This window comes from Schistocerca nitens, chromosome 7 (genome assembly GCF_023898315.1).
Source record: "Schistocerca nitens isolate TAMUIC-IGC-003100 chromosome 7, iqSchNite1.1, whole genome shotgun sequence".
NCBI classification, from domain to species: domain Eukaryota; kingdom Metazoa; phylum Arthropoda; class Insecta; order Orthoptera; family Acrididae; genus Schistocerca; species Schistocerca nitens.
The window spans coordinates 85,997,229-86,020,101 of NC_064620.1; positions in this window are offsets into that span (position 1 = coordinate 85,997,229).

Genomic DNA, 22,873 nt, shown 5'->3' on the forward strand with positions numbered 1-22,873 from the left:
AAAACCTGCAATACTAATATGCAAATATTTGAAATTCAGTAAAACAGAACATTGTTACAATAGCAAAAAATTAATTTGTTGATCCGCGAAATTCGTAACTTTCAAGTACGTTGCCAATAGCGATAATTTAGCGAAGCCTCGGTGCTTGTGACGCTGAAGAGAAAAGCATTCAGAACTGAGCGTCCAGTTCACCAGCGCTTTCTTCACGGCTGTCTAACGCTTAAGAAGACCTGTAATGAGATAATGCGGGAGGTAATGGTACGACGTCATTAGGCGAGTGTTGAAATCCTATCAGAGAAAATTGTCAGCAATGAATGGAAGAGAGTAATCTGTTATGTGGCCAACGAAAACCGTGCGATGCCAACACACATGAACAAACTGGGAACAAAGACTCAGCTCTGTCATTATAGTCGCGTTAGAAGCCGCCTCTAATAAAGCAAGAGGAACGTCTTCATTTCCCAGGGCCTACAGCGACGCTCCCCCCCCCCCCCCCCCCTGCCTCATCCTTGGTCGTATCTCACAGCCAGTTCCCGCTTGTGCTTATTTCATCAGTCCTCTTCTATTTCTCGTTGACTATTACTTTCCAGGAATGCTGATGCTCTCCTCCTTTAGCTTTCTGTTTAGTGCCTAATCTTGTTTCACAGGTGTTATCGACAAGTACCCATACGACATCCACGGGCACCAAATTGGTTTCAGAAGTCTGATTAATAGCTATTCGCACCACGTTGTTCGGAGCTTGACACACTTGAGAAACATAGTTCCAGGCTGGGCTACTCTGTAAATGACAAAATACTCTTCTGGCGTGGTAAAAGCTGTGGATAGTAACTCCGTTTTAGGAGAGAGATCACTGATAATTTCACATTGCTTTTAAGAATAGTATGATACCGTTCCAATGAGTAGTTCACCCCTTTCATATTTCTTTACCCACGTAACCACAGTGGGGGGAAATATAGTCCCCCATTTAAACAAGAATACTGGTTGCTCTGGAGCTGCGTACACTGAGATGACGTCATGGGATAGCGATATGCACATATACAGATGGCGGTACTATCCCGCACACAACTTACAATAGGGCGGTGCGTTGGCGAAGCTGTCATGTGTTCTCACGTGATTGATATGAAGTGGTTTCCGAGATTATTATGGCCGCACGACGGGACATACAGACTTTGAACGCGAGATTATAGCTGGAGCTAGATGCATGCCAAAAATGACACTGTTTCGAGAGGTCCACAATACGCTGGTGCATTGAAACAAAATATATGCATAGGACGTCAGTTATAATACAAAACCCACCAAATACGGACTTCACCCACCGAAATTCAATATCGCATCTCCCGAGTTGTGCTTGTGACATAGAATGTTACCTGTGATGACCATAGAAAACGTTAATAATTTTAATTAAATGTCAGATAAGAAACTGCCATTAATTTTACGAGGCCTGTTCAGAAAGTAAGCTCCGATTGATTGCCAAATTGAAACCATAGTGAACATCAGAAATGTTTTACTTGTAACAATTAGCTACACCTTTCAGCTACTTCTCTACGTAGTCGCCGTTCTGACTTAGACTTTTGTCATAGCGTTGTACCAACTTTTCAATAGCCTCATCATAGAAGGCAGCCGCCAGTGCTTTCCGCCAATTCTCCACGCTGGCCTACACCTCGTTGTCTGTGTCAAAATGTTGTCTTCAAAGACAGCGGTTCATGTGACCAGAGATGAAACTCAGGGGGAGACAATTGCGGACTGTATTGTGGGTAATCTCACATTTCCATTTGAAAACGATGCAGGAGCATCTTCATTGCCCCTGCAGAATGCGGCTGAGAATTGTCTTGAAGAAGAAACGGCACGACAGTTATGTAATGTTAGCTGCATAGCTTCAGGCGAAATTTCTCACCAGGCCCTCGTACTTGGCGGCAGACACTATTTTCTAGACATCTTTACGCACTCACTGCGAGTTCAGAAATGAGAAGAGCGACGTGATGCTAACTGGGGTTATACTAGAGACACTACCCAACACATCTGTGCAAAGCTTTATCGGATTTTCATAGTCGTTTCCATTTCGCGACCGATCGGAGCTTACTTTCTGAACGCCCCTCGTAATTGCATGTTAGGTCATAACTAGAAGTGGAGACAGTTATCAGGCGCATGTAAAAGACGGGAGACAAACACGTTGAGATAACTTCCCTAAGGCAACCGAAAGCTGTCTGCTTCTCAACAGTTGGTGGTTCGCCAAGGCGACAAGAATCGAGGTCACAGACGTCAGTGGTAACCTTCCGATGCACGTAATGGAGGAATTTCCAGTGGAAGTTAGAACGATAATCTAACATTAATAAGCTCACATGTCAAGGGAAGATTCCAAAGGAATGTTTCCGACTCATACTGCAGAGTAGGATAAAAGCTCAGACAGAGGCAGATTAAAGGAGAGTAGAGACTCAGCGAGTAATCCGAGCAGCTGGAGTACACTGACGCTCCTGAGCAACACCGGATGGAGCAACGAGAACTTCATCTACGAGAAGACAGACTCTGGTGGACACATGACAACTGCATGCTCACTGGAACAGCACTCAACGGAGACTGCCTGTCTCTGTCTCCAAGAACGAAGATTATTTTTAGTGAAGTCAAGTTACTGATTGGTAACTGTCTTCTACCATGAGGCAAGCGGCCGTTGACTGATAGGATATTATTTCAAAGTGTTGATGGTTAATGATTTAGGCCACGTGGCTGGTAGTTAACAGACCGAGTGGCAGTGATAGCACTTGTATCTGACAAAGGTTCTTCGTAGTGAATATTTAAAGCGTCTGACAGTCCGTCAACGGGTTTTGATCCGACACTTCGATAAACAAATGTGTTGGTTACAACAATGAACGAACCGATTAGAAGTAATAACCTGCTACTTCAGCACGTCAATCTTGCAAACTCTACGAGAATTATCAACCTGTTTTAACGGAACACCCATCCAGTCATCAGCGTTCTGACTGTTCTTTTGTGGCCCACCACGAATTCCTCTCCAGTGCCAACCTCTTCATCTCAGGGTAGCGATTGCAACCTACGACCTCAATTATTTGCTGGATGTATTCCAATCTCTGTCTTCCTCTACAGTTTCTGCCCTCTACAGCTCCCTCTAGTAAAATGAAAGTCATTCCCTGAGGTCTTCACAGATGTCCTATCATCCTGTCGTTTCTCCTTGTCAGCGTTTTCCATTCTCCGATTCTACACAGACTGCCTCATTCCTTACCTTACCAGTCCACCTAATATTCAACATTAGTCTGTAGCCATGTACGGAAGTGAAACATGGACGGTAAATAGTTTGGACAAGAAGAGAATAGAAGCTTTCGAAATGTGGTGCTACAGAAGAATGCTGAAGATTAGATGGGTAGATCACATTAATAATGAGAAGGTATTCAATAGAATTGGGCAGAAGAGGAGTTTGTGGCACAACTTGACTATAAGAAGGGATCGGTTGGTAGGGCATATTCTGAGGCATCAAGGGATCACCAATTTAGTATTGGAGGGCAGCGTGGAGGGTAAAAATCGTAGAGGAAGACCTAGAGATGAATACACCAAGCAGATTCAGAAGGATGTAGGCTGCAGTAGGTACTGGGAGATGAAGCAGCTTGCAGAGGATAGAGTAGCATGGAGAGCTGCATCAAAACAGTCTCAGGACTGAAGACCACAACAACAACAGTCTGTAGCACAACATCTCCAATGCTTCGATTTTCTTCTGTTCCAGTTTTCCCATAGTCCATGTTTCACTATCATACAATGCTGTGCTCCAGACGTACATTCTCAGAAATTTCTTCCTCAAATTAAGGCCCATGTTTGATACCACCCAACTTCCCTTGGCCCGGAATGCCTTTTTTGCCAGTATTAGTCTGTAGTCTGCCTTTGATGTCATTCATTGGTTATTTTGCTGCCTAGGTCGCAGAATTCCTTAACTTCATCTACTTCGTTACCATCGATACTGATGTTAAGTTACTCGCTGTTCTTATTTCTGCTACTTCTCATTACTTTCGTCTTTCTTCGATTTACTCTCAATTCATATTCAGAGCTTATTAGACTTCATTCCCTTCAGCATATCATGTAATTCTTCTGCACTTTCACTCAGGACAGCAATTTCATCAGCGAATGCAGATAATATCGACTCCAAAAGAAAAACGAAATTGGTGTAGGGAAGTTGTACTGGGACGTGACACATCTTGCGTCTCACTGGCCACGTTCATCTCCACGAAGTTAAAGTCCGACGTGCCTTATTAAGGCTGTGAAACTTAAATATCCCGAGCGGTTCTAGAGCCTACAGTTTGGAACCGCGCGACCGCTACGGTCGCAGGTTCTAATCCTGCCTCGGGCATGGATGTGTTTGATGTCCTTAGGTTAGTTAGGTTTAAGTAGTTCTAACTTGAAACTTCCTGGCAGATTAAAACTGTGTGCCCGACCGAGACTCGAACTCGGGACCTTTGCCTTTCGCGGGCAAGTGCTCTACCATCTGAGCTACCGAAGCACGACTCACGCCTGTTACTCACAGCTTTACTTCTGCCAGTATCTCGTCTCCCACCTTCCAAACTTTACAGAAGCTCTCCTGCGAAACTTGCAGAACTAGCACTCCTGAAAGAAAGGATATTGCGGAGACATGGCTTAGCCACAGCCTGGGGGATGTTTCCAGAATGAGATTTTCACTCTGCAGCGGAGTGTGCACTTCTGTAAAGTTTGGAAGGTAGGAGACGAGATACTGGCAGAAGTAAAGCTGTGAGTACCGGGCGTGAGTCGTGCTTCGGTAGCTCAGATGGTAGAGCACTTGCCCGCGAAAGGGAAAGGTCCCGGGTTCGAGTCTCGGTCAGGCACACAGTTTTAATCTGCCAGGAAGTTTCATATCAGCGCACACTCCGCTGCAGAGTGAAAATCTCATTCTAGTTCTAAGTTCTTTGGGGCTGATGACCTGAGAAGTTAAGTCCCATAGTGCTCAGAGCCATTTGAACCAGAATATCCACCTTGTGATGTCACAAAATTTGACCAGCACCTCATCCACGAACGCTTACAGATTGCATGTGAGTACAGCTTTATCTATTGGACTTGCTGGATCCTCTGCTAGGTACGTTTTGGACAAGTTACATTGTAATTACAATGAAAAGAAAACCCTTAGCTGCTTACAGGCGTTGACATACGTCAACGGGGACAGATGAAAATGTGTGCCCCGACCGGGACTCGAACCCGGGATATCCTGCTTACATGGCAGACGCTCTTTCCAGCTGAGCCACCGAGGACACAGAGGATATTGCGACTGCGGAGACTTGTCGCTGGCACGTATCCCGCGAAACCCACATTCTCAACGTATTGTCCCGTACTACATTCGTAGTGCCCCCGCCCACTATACTCATTACTCGCGGCGCGTTGCCGATTCCCGTAAGAGTTCGGGCACTGTTTGTGCATTCGCACAGAAGGAGAAGATGGTCAAGTGGCCGGTGATCCTTAACTATATATATATATATATACTAAGATGGTATCTGTTCTTTCGGACATGTCCGAAAGAATAGATACCATCTTAGTATATATAAAGTTACATTGTTACCTACGATTTGCTCTGTGGTAATTCTTCTCCTCGGCCAAAACTCTGAGCCTCCCCCCCTCTTCCTTCAACCCCTCCCATCCACCATCCTTTCGAGGACCTAGCAGCGAGCGCATTTCTCGCCGGAAATTCTCACATATAGCGCGGACAGCCTCGTCCGTGGCTCGGTGATAGACGGCGGGGTGCGGCGGGACACGCGCGCTATATTACCCGTACGGCGCAGCGCACGGCGGAATGACAGCGACTAATACGCGGCGCGGCTCCATGCATCACCCGGCGCCGCGAGCCCTGCGTTCAATTAAGCCGCGCGCGCTGCTGGGAACAACAATTCGCGTCGGCCACAGCAGCCGCCATTACTCTGGGCCGGCCACACCTGCCGCTGATGAATTGGAGGAGTGGCGCGGGGTAGCCTAGCGAACCGGCCGCGGCCGCTCATACGCGTACTGGCTGGTAGTGGCTGTGGGCCGGAGCTACCGGCGCGACGTTGCGGAATGTTGCAGCTCGCCCCGTCCTGCAGATGTAGATCTTCCACGTCTCGCTGCCGGGTGTGGCAGGCTGGAGCACGATTACCATTCGTTCGGCAGTTGCACTACTAGATCTGGCATCATTAAGGAGAGCAACATTTATCCTCAGATACGACGAGGTTCAATTTGTTGGAGACCACTGTGCCGCCGTTCTGTGAAACAGTATAGCCTAAGTAAATTTAAACGGGGACAGGCTTGAGCTACTGGACTGTAACTACAGGCCATCGGGCATTCCACACCGCCAAGATGGCGGATACAGAGACGGGCAGTCTCTGTTGAATGCTGTTCTACATCTACATCCATACTCCGCAAGCCTACTGACGGTGTATGGCAGAGGGTACTTTGATACCTCTATCGGTTCTACCTTCTATTCCAGTCTGGTATTATTCGTGGAAAGAAATATTGTCGGTATGCCTCTGTGTGGGCTCTAATCTCTCTGATTTTATCCTCGTGGTCTCTTCGCGAGATATACTTAGGAGGGAGCAATATACTGCCTGACTCCTCGGTGAAGGTATGTTCTCGAAACTTCAACAAAAGTCCGTACCGAGCTACTGAGCGTCTCTCCTGCAGTCTTCCACTGGAGTTTATCTATCATCTCAGAAACGATTTCGCGATTACTAAATAATCCTGTAACGAAGCGCGCTGCTCTCCTTTGGATGTTCTCTATCTCTTCCACCAACCGTATCTGGTACGGATCCCACACTGCTGAGCAATATTCAGGCAGTGGGTGAACAAGTGTACTGCAGCCTATTTCCTTTGTTTTCGGATTGCATTTCCTTAGGATTCTTCCAATGAATCTCAGTCTGCGATCTGCTTTACTGACGACAATCTTTATATGATCATTCCATTTTAAATCACTCCTAATGCGTACTCCCAGATAATTTATGGAATTAACTGTTTCCAGTTGCTGATCTGCTATATTGTAGCTAAATGATAAAGGATCTTTCTTTCTATGTATTCGCAGCACATTACACTTGTCTACATTGAGATTCAATTGCCATTCCCTGCAGCATGCGTCAATTCGTTGCAGATCCTTCTGCATTTCAGTACAATTTTCCATTGTTACAACCTCTCGATATACCACAGCATCATCGGCAGAAAGCCTCAGTGAACTTCCGATGTCATCCACAAGGTCATTTATGTATATTGTGAATAGCAACGGTCCTACGACACTGCCCTGCGGCACACCTGAAATCACTCTTACTTCGGAAGACTTCTGTCCATTGAGAATGACATGCTGCGTTCTGTTATCTAGGAACTCTTCAATCCAATCACACAATTGGTCTGATAGTTCATATGCTCTTACTTTGTTCATTAAACGACTGTACAAATGGCTCTGAGCACTATGGGACTCAACTGCTGTGGTCATAAGTCCCCTAGAACTTAGAACTACTTAAACCTAACTAACCTAAGGACAGCACACAACACCCAGCCATCACGTAAACGACTGTGGGGAACTGTATCGAACGCCTTGCGGAAGTCAAGAAACACGGCATCTACCTGGGAACCCGTGTCTATGGCCCTCTGAGTCTCGTGGACGAATAGCGCGAGCTGGGTTTCATACGACCGTCTTTTTCGAAACCCATGCTGATTCCTACAGAGTAGATTTCTAGTCTCCAGAAAAGTCATTATTCTCGAACATAATACGTGTCCCAAAATTCTACAACTGATCGACGTTAGAGATATAGGTCTATAGTTTTGCACATCTGTTGGATGTTCCTTCTTGAAAACGGGGATGACCTGTGCCGTTTTCCAATCCTTTGGAAGGCTACGCTTTTTTGGAGACCTACGGTACACCGCTGCAAGAAGGGGGGCAAGTTCTTTCGCGTACTGTGTAAAATCGAACTGGTATCCCATCAGGTCCAGCGGCCTTTCCACTTCATTTACGGCCCCCATCAACATCGCATTTGTCCTAGGGCTTAGGATCGACTGACTCGTGTGCAATGGCTGTTCACACGAAACCCTTCTCCGCATCAGCCCTCCAGGGCCTCGCTGGAGTATTTGCTAACACCACCAAGATCTGCACCGACGGCGGCTCCAGGCAGGCTCACCCCCAGACCCTTCTGCACCCACTGCCGCGATCCTCCTACTCGTCAGGGCTGCGCGCGCTGTTCCAGTGAATACTGAAAATTCCTGCTTAGCTTGCAATTGCGAGAGTCTAAAACTGTCTATCACCACCTTTGTGATCAGTGTCGTGTCACACTACCTCCTATGTATATGTGCAGACTGAAGCTACGAATGAAAATTTGTAATTGGAAAGAGAATTAGCATTGGCCGTATTTTTTTGTTTTCTTATCCTCAGAGCTGTAATATACAATTAAAATTGGTAGGTACTGGTATCAACAAGGTTAGAGCGATCACATAACATGCCGAGTGTGGAAGAGCGCCGTTGTTAATACACTAGAGTTGTATTTGGTAGGAAAGGGTTTCAAAACCGCCACGTGACGTATACATTTAGATTTTCCAAGACGAAGGCAGGGACGGTTCCATCATATAGCAAATTGCTGATTTATTTCCCCATCCTTGTCCAGTGCTACCTTGTCCTCAACTGGGTTTTGAGTGCTACCAACGCAAGGAGCACTGCACCAACACTGCTTGTCGACTGTGGTTTGGTTCAAATGGCTCTGAGCACTATGGGATTTAACATCTGAGGTCATCAGTCCCATAGACTTAGAACTATTAAAACCTAATTAACATAAGGACATAACACACATCCATGCCCGAGGCAGGATTCGAACCTGCGACCGTAGCGATCGCGCGGTTCCAGACTGAAGCGCCTAGAACCGCTCGGCCACACCGGCCGGCTCGACTGTGGGCCTGGGCCTGTCTTTGACTTTCTGAGCTTAGAAACAGGATTACATTAGTTAGCTTAATTTAGTTTTTTGAATGTTCTGCGAACCATGGCCGCGACAACTCGCTAACAAGATACATTTTTTCTATGAATCCATCCCTCTTGTAAAAAAAATATTCTTACTTATTTTGCTATATCTTGCATTGTGCAGGAATGAGTGAGTTATGTGCAAGTACACTATTGATTACAAATTGCTAGAAACAGTAACCACTGAAAAATACCTAGGAGTATCTATCCGGAGCGACCTTAAGTGGAATGGCCACATAAACGAAACAGTAGGAAACGCAGAGGCCAGACTGAGATTCATAGGAAGAATCTTAAGGATGTAAGTAGGCTGTTTAGGTTTTTATGTTGGTAACGCCACGTAGCGCTCTGTATGAAAATCACTGACTGTGCTGTGTGCAGTCTGTGGCTGGTTTGCATTGTTGGAATTTTTGCTATTGTAGTGTTGGGCAATTGGATGTGAACAGCGCGTAGCGTTGCGCAGTTGGAGGTGAGCCGCCAGCAGTGGTGGATGTGGGGAGAAAGATTGCAGGGTTTTGAGTGCAGACGATCTGGACGTGTGTCCGTCAGAAAAACGAAGTTTGTAAGACTGGATGTCATGAACTGATATACATATATAATTACTTTTGAACACTATTAAGGTGAATTCATTGTTTGTTCTCTATCAAAATCTTTCATTTGCTAACTATGCCTATCAGTAGTTAGTGCCTTCAGTAGTTACAATCTTTTATTTAGCTGGCAGTATTGGCGCTCTCTTTATTGCAGTAGTTCGAGTAACGAAGATTTTTGTGAGGTAAGTGATTTATGAAAGGTTATAGGTTATTCTAAGTCAGGGCCATTCTTTTGTAGAGAGTATTGAAAGTCAGATTGCGTTGCGGTAAAAAAAAAAAAAAAAAAAAGTCCCTGGGCACTATGGGACTTAACTTCTGAGGTTATCAGTCCCCTAGAACTTAGAACTACTTAAACCTAACTAACCTAAGGACATCACACACATCCATGCCCGAGGCAGGATTCGAACCTGCGACCGTAGCGGTCTCGCGGTTCCACACTGTAGCGCCTAGAACCGCACGGCCACACCGGCCGGCGCTAAAAATATGTTGTGTCAGTTTAGTGGTGATCATAATAAGTAAAGAGAGAAAAGTCTGAGTACGTTCAGTTTTGCTCAGCTGTTTGAAAATCAAATAACGTAAGGGGTTTACTAGCACAGTCATTCACTAATTTTTCTAAGGGGATGTTTCAAGGAAATGTAATTCATACACTAAACAACAGGCTTAGAAGACGTTTTTTCGACCGAATCATTTGTACACTGAGATGAGAAGTCATGGGGTACCTGCCAACACGGTGTCGGACCTCCTTTTGTTCAGCGAAGTGCAATAATTCGATATGGCATGGACGCAAAAAGGCGTTGGAAGACCTTACAGAAATACCGAGCCACGCTGCCAGTATAGCTGTCCATAACCGCGGAACTGTTGACGGTGAAGGACTGATCTCTCGTTCATGTGCCATAAACTTCCGATGAGATTCATGTCGGGCGATCTGAGTGATGAAATCATTCGCTCGAATTTTCTAAAACGTTCTTCAAACTAATTGCAAACAATTGTGGCGCAGTAACATGGCGCACTGTCATCCATTAAAATTCCATTGTTGTTTGGGAACATGAAGTCCATTAATGACTGCAAATGGTCTCGAAGTAGACGAACATAACCATTCCCAGTCAATGGTCGGTTCACTTGGCTCAGAGGACCCAGTGCATTTCATAGGTCACTCCTTTATGAACCCACTACTAGCTTGCACAGTGCCTTGCATAGTTTCGTGTGGTCTGTGCCACACTTGAACCCTACCATCGGCTCTTACCAGCTTAAATCGGGACTCATCTGACCAGACCACGGTTCTCCAGCAGTCTAGGATCCAACCGATGTGGTCACGAGCCCAGGAGGGGCGCTGCAGGCGATGTTATGATGTTAGCAAAGGCACTCGCGTCGGTCGTCTGCTGCCGTAGCCCGTTAACGCGAAGTTTCTCCGCATTACCTTAACACACAAGTTCGTCGTGCGTCCCACATCGATTTTTGCTGCTATTTCAAGCAGAGCTGCTCGTCTATTAGCACTGGCATCCCTACGCAAACACCGCTGCTCTCGGTCGTTAAGTAACTGCCGTCGGCCAGTGTGTTGTCCGTGGTGAGAGGTAATGCCTGAAATTTGGTATTGTCGGCACTCACTTGGCAATGTGGATATCGGAATATTGAATCCCGTAATGATTTCTGAAACGGAATGTCCCATGCTTCTTGCCCCAACTACCATTCCGCTTTCAAAGACGGTTAATTCCCGTCGTGCGCCATAATCACTTCGGAAACTTTTCACATGAATCACTTGAGTGCAAATGGTAGCTCCACCAATGCACCGCCCTTTTATATCTTGCGCATGCGATTCTACCGCCATCTGTATACGAACATATACGAATGCCACTAAAAAAAAAAAAAAAAAAAAAAAAAAAAGTGCACACTATTTTTGTAAAAACACAGTTTTCATTCTGCATGTGTGAAAGTTTTACAGTGTGTAGATACATCCTTCCCGCTTGTTTTCAAACTTAGTTCAACCTGTTCCCGTGAGTGGCGCCGTCACAGCATGTCTTCAAGATGGCTGCTACACTTGCCGTTGGTCAGAAGAAACATGCTGTGAAAACGAGACAGTGGTAAACATCCACAAGAGGTTGGAAAAGGTGTATGGAGATGCTGCTGTCGATCGCAGTACAATTAGTTGGTGCGCAAGCAGGTTACGTGTTGAAAGCGGGCACGGCAATACTGAGGATTGTCCTCGCAGCGGCAGGCCTCGTAATGCACGCACTCCAGACAATGTGCAGAGAGTTAACGAATTGGTGACTGCTGACAGACGCATCACAGGGGAAGGAAGTGTTTGCAGAATACTGAAAGTGTTGGCGTTAAAAAAGGTTTGAGCCAGGTGGGTTCCCAGGATGTTGACAGTGGCTAACAAAGAAACAAGAAAAACGGTATGCAGAGAACTTTTGGTACAGTACGAGAATGGCGGAGATGAATTTCTTCGAAGAACTGTGACAAGTGATGAAACATGGCTCCATCATTTTTCACCAGAGACGAAAAGGCAATCAATGGAGTGGCATCATGCAAATTCACCCAAGGAAAAAAAATCAAAACCACACCTTCTGCTGGAAAAGGTATGGCTACGGTGTTTCTCGATTCCGAAGGACTCTTGCTTGTGGACATCATGCCAAGTGGAACCGCCATACATTCTGATGCATGTGTGACGACACTGAAGCAACTTCAAGCTCGACTTACTCGTGTTCGACCACATCGGCAAAAGCAGGATGTTTTTCTGTTGCACGACAATGCACGGACACATGTCAGTCAAAAAACTATGGAAGCGATCACAAAACTCGGATGGACAACACTGAAACACCCTCCTTACAGTCCTGACCTGGCTCCATGGGACGGTCATCTCTTTAGGAAACTGAAAGACTCAATTCGTGGAAAAAGGTTTAAAGAAGATGACTCCCTTGTGCACGCTGTCAAACAGTGGCTCCAACAGGTTGGTCCAGAATTGTACCGTGCGGGTATACAGGCGCTGGTTCCAAGATGGCGTAAGGCAGTTGAGAGGGATGGCAATTATGTGGAGAAATGAAAATATTGTTCCTAAAAGGTGTATCTACACACTGTAAAAATTTCAAACATGTAGAATAAAAGATGGATTAAAAAAAATAGTGTGCATTTCTTTTGGCGTGACCCTCGTAGCTATCGCATAACCTTTGTCACCTCAGCATACGTAGAAAGAGTAGGAATGGTCCCAGAATTCAACCCTGTGGAACACCAATTCTGATTGACCCCACTTGAAGAATAAGAGAGCTGCAAGAACTATCTACAATGATCTTTTTCTGTCATTTGAATACGAAGTGAGCCACTTACTCGATGTACAGGTACATCGAAAGCTATAGCTTTTAAGTTTGCACAAAAATATAAGAACGATAACTGCATAATGCATTTTTTTAAAAAAATGTAGGGATACATAAGGTTCATAATTTTATCTTTGGGGGCTAGGGAGTAATATAAGTTAACATTGTTTCCAACGGGAAAACTTGTTCTGTTGCCAGTAGCGCTAAACATAAGTCTCCTGCGTCCTGGTCCTTAGGAGCAAAGACTTCGTGACGGGAACCCTAGAAAGGGCGAGGCTAGGAGTGGAAGGAGGTGGAGAAGGCATGAATAAAACATGTGCGAACGAGGCGGAGGAGGACGAGGAGGAGGAGGAGGGGTTGGGAGGTGGGAGGGTCCAACAGGCGGCCGATTACCGCTCATTACCCCGCGATCGCGCGCGGCCTTCGCATTGCTCGCATTCCAGTGTACGCGGCCGGCGCTGCACGCCGACATCTCCGTATGTACCAAACAGCCGGGCAGGGCAGACATGCCTGCTACCCTGGTCGCCCCTGTCTGGTCCTTATCTGCATGTGCACCTAATTCGCGCCTCAGAAATCACAGTTCAATAGTTAAAAGCAAGGATGGTAACATTAAGAGTGCAACGGGAATCACGCTGTTAATGCAGAGGAGAGAGCGGATAGGTGAAAAGAGTACATTGAAGGCTCTAAGAGGAGGAAAATTTGTCAGATGTGACAGAAGAAGAAACAGGAGTTGATTCAGATGAGATAGGGGATGCAGTATTAGTGTGGTGTCACCGCCAGACACCACACTTGTTAGAAAGTAGCCTTTAAATCGGACGCGGTCCGTTAGTATACGTCGGACCCCCGTGTCGCCACTATCAGTGATTGCAGAACGAGCGCCGCCACACGGCAGGTCTAGTCTAGAGAGACTCCCTAGCACTCGCCCTAGTTGTACAGCCGACTTTGTTAGCAATGGTTCACTGACTACATTCGCTCTCATTTGCATAGACGACAGTTTAGCGTAGCCTTCAGCTACGTCATTTGCTACGACCTAGTATATATTCAGTTACTATGTCTTCTGAACAGATAATATTGTGACTCATGTACCGTCAAGAGCGACGTTCATCATTAATGGATTAAAGTTAAGTATCAAACTAATTACGTCCGCTTTCTGAATTCTAATTCCTTGACATGTTCCAGACCTCACGTCAGTATAGTCCTTCCCTCCTCACGTCAGCCTGCGTGAGCTAAAACGCGTGCATTTCGGCCTCCTCTAGTAACACGGTGTTGGCTCTTCTGCCAACAAAAGAATTAGAATGAGAATTTAAGAGAGCTTTGGAGGACTTACGATCAAATAAGGCAGAAGGGATAGGTAACATTCTTTCAGAATTTCTGAAACCATTGGGGTATGTGGCAACAAAACGACGATTCACGTTGGTCGTGTAGAACAGATGATTCTGGCGACACATCATCTGACGTTCGGAAGAAATCATCCACACAATTCCGAAGACTGCAAGAGCCGAAAAGTGCGAGAATTATCGTACAGTCAGATTAACAGCTCTTGCATCCAAGTTGCTGACAAGAATAACACACAGAAGAATGGAAAAGAAAACTGAACTGAGGATGTGTTAGGCCGAGCGGTTCTAGGCGCTTCAGTCTGCAACCGTGCGACCGCTACGGTCGCAGGTTCGAATCCTGCGTCGGGCATGGATGTGTGTGATGTCCTTAGGTTAGTTAGGTTTAAGTAGTTCTAAGTTCTAGGGCACTGATGACCTCAGATGTTAAGTCCCGTAGTGCTCAGAGCCATTTGAGGATGTGTTAGATGACAATAAGTTTGGCTTTAGGAAAGGTGAAGGCACCAGAGAGGCAATTCTGACGTTGCGGTTGATAATAGTGCAAGCAAGACTAAAGAAAAACCAAGACACGTTCATAGGATTTGTCGACTTCGAAAAAGATTTCGACAATGTAAAATGGTGCAAGATCTTCGAAATTCTGAGAAAAATAGGGGTAAGCTATAGGGAGAGACGGGTAATATACAATGTGTACAAGTGCCAAGAGGGAATAATAAGAGTGCACGACCTAGAAAGAAGTGCTGAGATCAAAAAGATTGTAAGGTAGGGATGTAATCTTTCGCCCCTACTGTTAAATCTGTACATCGAAGAAGCAATGATGGAAATAAAAGGAACGTTCACATCTACATCTACATCTACATTTATACTCCGCAAGCCACCCAACGGTGTGTGGCGGAGGGCACTTTACGTGCCACTGTCATTATCTCCCTTTCCTGTTCCAGTCGCGTATGGTTCGCGGGAAGAACGACTGTCTGAAAGCCTCCGTGCGCGCTCTAATCTCTCTAATTTTACATTCGTGATCTCCTCGGGAGGTATAAGTAGGAGGAAGCAATATATTCGATACCTCATCCAGAAACGCACCCTCTCGAAACCTGGCGAGCAAGCTACACCGCGATGCAGAGCGCCTCTCTTGCAGAGTCTGCCACTTGAGTTTATTAAACATCTCCGTAACGCTATCACGGTTACCAAATAACCCTCTGACGAAACGCGCCGCTCTTCTTTGGATCTTCTCTATCTCCTCCGTCAACCCGATCTGGTACGGATCCCACACTGATGAGGAGCAATACTCAAGTATAGGTCGAACGAGTGTTTTGTAAGCCACCTCCTTTGTTGATGGACTACATTTTCTAAGCACTCTCCCAATGAATCTCAACCTGGTACCCGCCTTACCAACAATTAATTTTATATGATCATTCCACTTCAAATCGTTCCGCACGCATACTCCCAGATATTTTACAGAAGTAACTGCTACCAGTGTTTGTTCCGCTATCATATAATCATACAATAAAGGATCCTTCTTTCTATGTATTCGCAATACATTACATTTGTCTATGTTAAGGGACAGTTGCCACTCCCTGCACCAAGTGCCTATCCGCTGCAGATCTTCCTGCATTTCGCTACAATTTTCTAATGCTGCAACTTCTCTGTATACTACAGCATCATCCGCGAAAAGCCGCATGGAACTTCCGACACTATCTACTAGGTCATTTATATATATTGTGAAAAGCAATGGTCCCATAACACTCCCCTGTGGCACGCCAGAGGTTACCTTAACGTCTGTAGACATCTCTCCATTGATAACAACATGCTGTGTTCTGTTTGCTAAAAACTCTTCAATCCAGCCACACAGCTGGTCTGCTATTCCGTAGGCTCTTACTTTGTTTATCAGGCGACAGTGCGGAACTGTATCGAACGCCTTCCGGAAGTCAAGAAAAATAGCATCTACCTGGGAGCCTGTATCTAATATTTTCTGGGTCTCATGAACAAATAAAGCGAGTTGGGTCTCACACGATCCATGTTTCCGGAATCCATGTTGATTCGTACATAGTAAATTCTGGGTTTCCAAAAACGACATGATACTCGAGCAAAAAACATGTTCTAAAAGTCAGGAGTGGAATTAAAATTCTGCGTGAAAGCAAATCAGTGATACGATTCGCTGATGACATTGCTATCCTGAGTGAAAGTGAAGAAGAATTACATGATCTCCAGAATGGAATGAACAGTCTGATGAGTACAGAATGTGGAATGAGAGCAAATCGATGAAAGACGACAGTAGTGAGAAGTAGCAAAAATGAGGACAGCGATAAACTTAACATCAAGATTGACGGTCACGAAGTAGATAAGTTAAGGAATTGTACTACCTAGGCAGCAAAATAACCAATTACGGACGGAGCAAGTAGGACAACTAAAGCAGACTAGCTCTGGCAAAAACGGGATTCCTGGCCAAGAGAAGTGTACTAGTATCAAATGTGCTCCTTAATTTGAGGAAGAAATTTCTGAGAATGTACATTTGGAGCGCAGCACTATATGGTAATGAAACATTATGGGGAAACCGGTACAGAAGAGAATCGAAGCATTTGAGATGTGCTGCTACAGGTGAATGTCGAAAATTAGGCGGACTGAGAAGGTAACGAATGATGAGGTTTGCCGTGTTGTGCATAAAAATTCTAAAAATTCGTAGGTGCCATCTGCGCTGCCTTAAGGGATTCTGCATTTTGCTATCACGTAATTTTCGAATTGTCTTCTCTCTGCACGTCACAACAGCGCTTTGTATGTTGCTGCTCTTTGTTGAGCCCACACTGATTTCGTCTGGAATCTGTATAACTGTTGGCCCACTTCTCGCGCTCTGCATAGTTTTGACATTGCGAATTTCAATGATACCAATGTTTTCAATGCCCTAGAAGAAGAAATCGACGATTCCAATTCGGAAGGAAAGGCTGATTTGTTTGTCATCGGCATCATGAATGCATTCAGGCTGTGTAAGGAGACAAGGAATATGAATGAAAGAAGTGCATCCTCCCCCAGTTTCTTGAACAGTTAGGGAATTATTTTGTGGCATCCGTCAACGCAATTCTTCGCCAGGTCTTGAACCAAGCAGATTACTGCGCACATTTGGCCGAAAAAATGCAACCTACTCAGAAAAAATCGGGTACAATAACTGTCCACAAAGTGTCTTCTGATGTCAGTGAGAGCCAGAAGGTAAAAACGTTCCGAAAATAAACGTCTTGATGTTGTCCAAACTGGAATGTATTTCCTTGCATGCCTCAGTGCGTTAAAACATTCCACACTCCGGTAAATTGTGTCTAAGGACCGTAGATACAAGCCTTTTTTCTGGATAACAACACGATTCAGTAAAACATTTTGTTTATGTGCTAATTTTACTATCTAATAATAAGATTTGTGAGAGTGGGTAAACCAGGTTTCATAGTTTAGAATGAAACGTCACACAGTTTTATTGCATTGGAGGCTGCAACGCTTTATTTTAGAAAAATGTGTTAAAAGCAGCAGTCCAGTTGCCCCAGCTAGGATGTCCGAGGACAGTCTCGATCGTGTTTTGCTTTCGTATACCTCCCCGCACAGAAACGTTTTCGTTCAGTCAAGTCTGGCAGGAGTGAAATAAAGACGTACTGTCTTCTGGCTGCGTCCATACCTGTAGTGATTCCGTACAGTCAGTATTCAGTCAATGACGAATGGTAACTTAGGCTGTTCAGGGGGACGGAATCGTATTTGCCAGCAAAAAACGTCAACAGCCAGTGGGAGTGAGAAATATTAACAGAAATCTAAATGTAGATGTGATATGGACAAAAAGTACAGGGTGTTTCAAAAATGACCGGTATATTTGAAACGGCAATAAAAACTAAACGAGCAGCGATAGAAATACACCGTTTGTTGCAATATGCTTGGGACAACAGTACATTTTCAGGCAGACAAACTTTCGAAATTACAGTAGTTACAATTTTCAACAACAGATGGCGCTGCGGTCTGGGAAACTCTATAGTACGATATTTTCCACATATCCACCATGCGTAGCAATAATATGGCGTAGTCTCTGAATGAAATTACCCGAAACCTTTGACAACGTGTCTGGCGGAATGGCTTCACATGCAGATGAGATGTACTGCTTCAGCTGTTCAATTGTTTCTGGATTCTGGCGGTACACCTGGTCTTTCAAGTGTGCCCACAGAAAGAAGTCACAAGGGTTCATGTCTGGCGAATAGGGAGGCCAATCCACGCCGCCTCCTGTATGTTTCGGATAGCCCAAAGCAATCACACGATCATCGAAATATTCATTCAGGAAATTAAAGACGTCGGCCGTGCGATGTGGCCGGGCACCATCTTGCATAAACCACGAGGTGTTCGCAGTGTTGTCTAAGGCAGTTTGTACCGCCACAGATTCACGAAGAATGTCCAGATAGCGTGATGCAGTAATCGTTTCGGATCTGAAAAATGGGCCAATGATTCCTTTGGAAGACATGGCGGCCCAGACCAGTACTTTTTGAGGATGCAGGGACGATGGGACTGCAACATGGGGCTTTTCGGTTCCCCATATGCGCCAGTTCTGTTTATTGACGAAGCCGTCCAGGTAAAAATAAGCTTCGTCAGTAAACCAAATGCTGCCCACATGCATATCGCCGTCATCAATCCTGTGCACTATATCGTTAGCGAATGTCTCTCGTGCAGCAATGGTAGCGGCGCTGAGGGGTTGCCGCGTTTGAATTTTGTATGGATAGAGGTGTAAACTCTGGCGCATGAGACGATACGTGGACGTTGGCGTCATTTGGACCGCAGCTGCAACACGGCGAACGGAAACCCGAGGCCGCTGTTGGATCACCTGCTGCACTAGCTGCGCGTTGCCCTCTGTGGATGCCGTACGCGGTCGCCCTACCTTTCCAGCACGTTCATCCGTCACGTTCCCAGTCCGTTGAACTTTTTCAAACAGATCCTTTATTGTATCGCTTTTCGGTCCTTTGGTTACATTAAACCTCCGTTGAAAACTTCGTCTTGTTGCAACAACACTGTGTTCTAGGCGGTGGAATTCCAACACCAGAAAAATCCTCTGTTCTAAGGAATAAACCATGTTGTCTACAGCACACTTGCACGTTGTGAACAGCACACGCCTACAGCAGAAAGACGACGTACAGAATGGCGCACCCACAGACTGCGTTGTCTTCTATATCGTTCACATCACTTGCAGCGCCATCTGTTGTTGAAAATTGTAACTACTGTAATTTCGAAAGTTTGTCCGCCTGAAAATGTACTGTTGTCCCAAGCATATTGCAACAAACGGTGTATTTCTATCGCTGCTCGTTTAGTTTTTATTGCCGTTTCAAATATACCGGTCATTTTTGAAACACCCTGTAAAAATCACTGTATACAGGAAGTTTCTAAGAGCAGTGAAAGCAGATGTTTGGCAGTTTTTGTCTGAGTTGAACAGAGCGGTGGAAAAAGTGAGCAAGAGTAAAGAAAAGTGAACAGCAACTTTGTGAAAAGAATGGCGTAGACACATTGAAAGGAACGATAGATTTCTATGGAGTAATGTTGCATTAGACTGCTGAGTTGTTAGAAGCGGATCAACACAGCTGAAGGAAGCTTTCTGACACAGGAGGATGTAAAGGTAATGACAGACAAATGAGGCAGAAATTTTGAAATTGTCCTCGTGGAATATAATATTTTGTGTAATACGGAACATACTGGAACCTGAGGTGAAACATAGGAAACCTTTTAAGATTTAGCGCTAGAGAACTGTGTTGAAAATTAAGGGGATAAATAAAATGCGAACTGAAACACTACTAGAACAAATATTTAAGAAAAGAAGTCCCCGTAAGACAATTATAGGCGAAGGAACAGGTAGTTGAAATACTTTGTAAGTCATGCTTTGCCGCTCTGTCGTGAAACAGTTTCCCAGAAAAATTGCTCCCCTTTGAGTAGTGGAAGATCGTTTATTCCACATTTCTCTTCCTTGTGTCCCCTAAGCAGGGATTGCAACGCAACATATGACCCCAGTATTTTGCATGATTCAAATCGTGAGTGAGTCGTGTCTAGTTGAAACAAAGAAACTGGGCTTCGAAACGAGCTAAGGTCAGACCAGAAGTTTTAGAGAAATTCTTGAGTTTTCTCCTGTACGTGCCAACTAAGAAAACTATTGGTAATGAGTAAAATACATCTAATTATTGGCCAGACTGACTGTTGCGTGACGCTGTAGAAATGAACTCTAGACTAAGGCATGCTATCGTCGAGAATGAATGATACGCGGTTTAGACTCGTTGGTAATTGTGTCTAACGACGTGCCCAATTTACATAAATATAAGAGAATCAAGAAGGAAGTAATTATAAGAGCACTTAGATATTAGCATTTCGCACTTTAACACTTTGAACAGCGTTGTGTGTTGGAAAATGCTACTTCTGCGAACAGACTTACTATTACTTAAAAAACATTCGTACCGTGGGAGTTTGATGTGAAGTCAAAGGACCATTTTTTTCAGTATGCCTGTAATAATGAAGTAAACTTCAATGAAACTAATACTGTGCAAAAATTGTAAATGTTTAATAGGACCCTGAAAGAGTTTTTTTAATGGATGAACCGAAGTAAATGTTAACAGATGTTTTCGCAGAATTACCGAGGTTGTGTACACGTGTTAGATGAGGCAGTGGCATCAGTGTTCTCTAATTGAGCATATAATAAAGTGTTCATTCTTCACTAAATATTGCTCAACATCAGATTGGTACAACTTGGCACAGAACACAAAACTGCATCAAATTATCCATGTTAAAAGATAATAAATTAACCAAGAAGTGATTTGTTCGTGAAGCATAAGGAAACTCTTGTTTGGAGCAAAGAAGGAGTTCATTTTTTGACGCGTTCTCCATTTGCTCCTATACAACATTCGATATCTCGAGTTTCTGTACATGAAATTCTCCCTGCATATGGGCATACAGATATCGAATTGGAGATAGTATCATTGCGGGAAATTTTAACATTATTACACTAAAAATACTTTAGAAAGGTTGTTGAGCATAATGTTACTTGGGTCGATTTGAAAATAGTAACAAGGCCGGAGACAGTTTTCAGTAAAGAGTTTGTTCGTAGGAAAGGTTACTGATGATCTGTAAATGAACTTCTCTCATTAATTGATGCTGTGTAGCAAAGTCTACAAAATGATATTGATAAAAAGAGTAATGAGTAAGGTCGTCAGGTGTTCTTGTAGTGTAACGGCGCCCGTTATTCGATGGTTGCTCTAAAGAAGTAAGGGTGACAGTTCTGCAATATGCCTGCAATGAAAACTACAGCAAAGTCGGGGACAAAAACCTCGTTGATGAATCATGTTCAATATCGGTACTTTAAGAAGTGGAATTGATGCGTAGGTCTGATGACTGATTGCATTAGAAGTATAACAGTACACGACTGGTTGCACCAAAAGTGCAATACTTTATGCGTAGTGTTCAACACGCTCCCTTTGGATTTCTTGGCGCCAATCACTTTTAGTTGACTCAGAGACTGAAGCCCAACGCCACAATTACTGTGCTGAATATGTAATGCATATGGGTCACAAACGAACCTCTAGCGCAGAACTTATGTGGAGGTAGGAATGTTAGAGCAAAGCACGCTGCCTGCAGAATCTATCTCTCTAACTTAAGACATATTCACGAAGTTACGAACTGAAGAGCTGAAGAGTGACGAACATTTCCTTACGCCACCTCTCGCAACACACACATACCTGTGGACGCAAAAACACGTACGTACATCATGCAAAAGCATGCACAAGTTTGTGTGGTAAAATATTTTTAAAAACTCAAAATTTTAGAATAGCACAGTTCTTTATTAACAGCTTCAGTTGAGTATGATACAGATCCCCATCTTTCTCCTGCCCCGTTCTTCTCTCTCCACCGCTGTGGACTTTTAATGTTGGTATTTTTGACAGCGATCGAAACCAGGTAGAAAAAGTCACCGACTAACAGTACTATTTACTACACAAAAGTGGCAGAATGGAAAGATGGATGTTCCGTCTCTAGTTGCAGGGCAGGGATCGAAGTGATGGCTCATATGCCATATGGCGGTCACGCTGTACAGTTTGATCGTGACTCCATAGCTGTATTAAAGGCAACAGATGTGTGATCGCGGGGCAGATTTCTAACGAGCGAATCCAGCTGGGAGGCTTTTTTGGCATGACGGCACCCCGCAGGTTGTTGTAATGGAGCAATATGCGAAGGCTTGTTAATGGCAACCGCAGATTGTTTGGAAATTGGCTCTCTGACGTGGCTGAAACCGAATGCATTACCATGTGCAACGCTTGAACGAAACTTCCGGTACTCTCCGTATATAACGTTAAAGTTAAAAGAATATGTCAAATCCCATTATATGCGAGATGATACTGGAACCATTATGGTTGTTGTTCCGGTGTTTAGTAACGACTAAACAGATTTAATGGGCATTCAGTCGCTCACTTGAAAGAGAGCAACCATAAAAAGAATAAAAAAGGAAGTATTGACCTGAATAAGGGTGTGCAGGATGGAGAATTGTTATTGACGGAAGGTGGTATGATATTCCTTCCTCTTTCGTTCTCAATCTGTAGACTAGTTGGCAACAATAATCGTTCTCCATTTCTTCCTATCTACCGCAAGTCTCTTCAGACTACGTTATCAATTTCACATCTTTTTTCATCTGCCTGAGGTATCGAAGTCTTAGTCCAT